Source organism: Taudactylus pleione, unplaced genomic scaffold, assembly GCF_031769625.1.
Source record: "Taudactylus pleione unplaced genomic scaffold, aTauple2 ptg001603l, whole genome shotgun sequence".
In the NCBI taxonomy this organism is placed as follows: domain Eukaryota; kingdom Metazoa; phylum Chordata; class Amphibia; order Anura; family Myobatrachidae; genus Taudactylus; species Taudactylus pleione.
The window spans coordinates 113995-117640 of record NW_028286000.1 but is presented as its reverse complement, the minus strand read 5'-3'; the positions used below and the strand labels follow the sequence as shown (position 1 = coordinate 117640).

General features: G+C 36.5%; 1 pseudogene; it reads right to left on the bottom strand.

The window, feature by feature from the left end:
- Positions 1-2835: 2835 nt before the first annotated feature.
- On the bottom strand, positions 2836-2954 carry LOC148442152 (5S ribosomal RNA; annotated as a pseudogene).
- Between the last annotated feature and the right edge of the window lie 692 nt (positions 2955-3646).

Sequence of the window (3646 nt, the reverse complement as noted above, 5' to 3'; positions counted from 1 at the left end):
ACATGGGGGCAGCCTATCAGCAGCTGGAGTGCTGGGCTCACCCCCAGCATGACAAAAATGGGTCCAGGACACGCAGTCACACCCCTGAGACGTCATAAACCAAAACGGCAGACATCAGGCATAAAACCCCACGTTTGCCGCTGATATGTGTAACAAGGCTACAAAGTGAATGAAGTTTATTTGCCTATAATCGCCTAACCTGTTTCTTTCTTGCACAGCTCACTACAATCTGCACAATATGAAAACATCAACTATCATTTTCACAGCTGTTTTCCTGACATGCGTTATGGGCTTATCTTATAAGTCGCAGTGGTCAATTCCAGTAGTAGTACCTCAGGCGTCAGCCTTGTTAAAGGCGAAACGCACTGGAAAACTACACCAACTCTACAAACCATCCAGACTTACCCTAAAGGGACTTATATGGACTTTTATTAGCTGTACCTGGAGGTACTACTACTGGAACTGACCACTGCGACTTATAAGATAAGCTATGTTCTCATGTTTGTTTTTGTGTGTGACATGTATATTTGTGTATATAAAAAACCATATACTTATAAAACATACCACCCTATAGAAGCAAATTTTTCTGCTCCAAAAAGGTTGTAGCTATCTGGTCAGCTATTCCCTGGGTGAACTCTGGCTGAAGGTTAAGACTGCTGTGGAAACTGGTCGTGTATGATCTAAGAATTGGTTCCTTATATGCTTAATATACAAGTAAATTCATGGTACGCGCATATGAATATATTTGTATCTAATTTAAGTTAACACTAACTACTACACTATCAGGCGCTTGTCCTTGTCCCCCTTTTTCTTCCTAGATTACCTTTCTTCCTAGATTACCCGATCTACCAGTCGGTATTTTCAAGGACTAAAGCTGCCACCTGATTTATATCTATAAAAGGAGCATAGTGGGAGTAACCAGTAAAAGAAGATAACGATTTTCTTACTAGTACCTACCACCATTAAGCCTGAACTAATCTGAGGAGCAGCGCCATAGATCTACTTTCTTTATATATATATATATATATATATATATATAAAAAAAACAATAGTCTAGGCACCTGGCACTTCCTGATTCTTATTAGCCAGAATAGTTCAAAAGTAAATCTCTTTGTAGTTTGTTTATCCTTAATAAATATTGTTTATAAAACAAACGCTTCTCCGTAAATAAGAGATGGCTACTTTTTCCTCACGGTGCTGGTTTGGGCAGAACAGCTGAGTAAATCTAGAATAGTGGGAAAGAGGAAAAGGCGCCTGATAGTGTAGTATATTAAGCGAATATTGTGAACAACATATAACAAGTAACTCTTATGTGCGTACCAAATATTTTCTTGAGTGTACTTGATAGATAGAGACCAATTTAGATGTTCCAAAGCTTCATAAAAACATTGATATCGTGAAAAAATATGCAAAAAATCCAGTGATAGAGCTATGGTTTTTACCGTCAGTTGGTGTAGTGTCCTCTGTTAAGAGGGTATAAATATAATCAATAGAAAAATATATATGTATAAAAAATATATTTATTAATGTGAAGGGGACAAAAAAGGGGGTATAACAAAGGTCAAGACTATTAAAAAAATAAAATATGAAATTCAGTACATGTATAAACACAGTATATGACGGAGTATATATTATAGCATGTGTTTAAAAAATAAATATCTGCTAAAAAAAATTCATAAGACTTAGCTTAATGAATAGGCACTAAAGTGCTAGTGCAGTATGCGGTAGTCCGTTATTTAGTCCATATGTTGGTGGGAGGAGGGCCCCAACGCGTTTCATCTAATACAGACTTCTTCAAGGGGAGCAGGAAGCATGAGACAAGACTCTTCCATAACCTGTATTTATATGGAAGTAAATTGAACTTAATTGATTGATAGATCCGTGTCACGTGGCCCGTGACCGGAAGTGATTTTACCGGAGGTTCCTGTTTATGTATTCCAATGTATTAGCTTAGCAAAGATGGCCGAGTGTCTAAATGCAGACTTCTTTGGACTCCTAAGTAGCAATGTATTGCAATGGTCTAGACAGAGGTCCCGCTGTAGTATGTACATGGAGCGCATTCACGCAGATGATGTCACCATTGGCTTCTATTGTGCCGGAAGTCACGTGGGTGGTGAACCGCATCTGGAACGCAAACCCTGGCCCTGGACTTCCTGGTTAGCGGTAGAGCTCCCTAGTGAGGGACGCTTGTATACGGTTGTAAACAGTTTCTTTGAGGGACGCAGCAGTTCAGCTATACATGTTTGTAATTGGTGTTTTTTTTCCAAAGTCCATTACATAACCTTTCAACAGTTCCATGATATTAGTTGTCCATAATAGAATAGATATAAACACAGAAACAGATAAAATAATAAATAATAAGACAATTAATTAAATAACAAAGTCGTATTTTCCATATGTAGACACTTGCTTAGATTTGCACAAGCACATATCGACATATGAATAAAAAATAAACAATTAAACATTCATCCCAGTTCGATCATTGGCATCTTTATATATTATAAGTATTCTTTATATGTTTTGTATGTAACTTATAACCACTCTAAAGAAGATGCCATTATGTTAATTAGTGTTAGAATTTCCCCATATTTAATTAGAGACTTGTTTATATGTATAAAGAAACAGATATGCATACCTTCAAACCCGATTAAACACACTACAGGACATTCACATTAGATAAAAGGCCTTTCAAAAATGTAGTTTCCAGATATACCCTACTCCTTAGTTTTCTCCATGTTTAAATAAAACATACATATACATATATATACATATATGCTGGATCACTTCCACGAAAGAGTAACAGTATTTCCTTGTACATGAGATTGATTCTCAATATAGCTACTGCTCCTGGTATTCTTGGGTGGTCTTCCATCCCAGTACTAACCAGGCCCAATACTGTATAGCTTCCAAGATCAGATGAGATTGGGCATTTTAAGTGTGGTATGGCCGTAGATATCTCAATAGTATATCTCATATCTCGCAACACTCTCAACTCTTTACAAAAATGGAGCAATCTCGTAACCTTCATTTAAACCATATGGAGACAATGTATTTAACTCATAGATCCAATACATTTCCCTTTGGGACAATTTTCTAGCTAGATCACCTCCCCGGGGACCTGGGGTAACATGTTCTATAGCTCTAAAAGTCATATTGTCCACTAGGGAGTTGTGAGTTGATAGGAAATGTCGAGAAACTGAAAGGCTAGTTAGCTTATTTTTAATATATCTAATGTGTTCCTGTATTCGCAGTTTTAGAGGGCATTTAGTTTTCCCTACAAATTTAAGTCCACAAGGACATTCTATAACATAAATCACAGAAGTAGTGTTACAGTTCACAAACTGCTTCATACAATATTCCTTTGAGTTATTGTGGTTAAAAAAGAATTTCCTATTGGGAAGGAGGTATTTGCATACAATACAATACAGTGCCCACATTTAAATGCACCCACACATTTTGTTATTGTAGATTTGACTATTTGTTTTTCTGGCAATAAACTTGGAGGGAGAATTTTTTTAAGATTTCTGGATTTTCTGAACGTGATTTGAGGTTGAGCAGGTAACATTTCATCTAATATTGGATCCATTTTTAGTATATTCCAATGTTTCCTGATGGTGTTTCTGATCTTTTTTTCCTCACAATTATA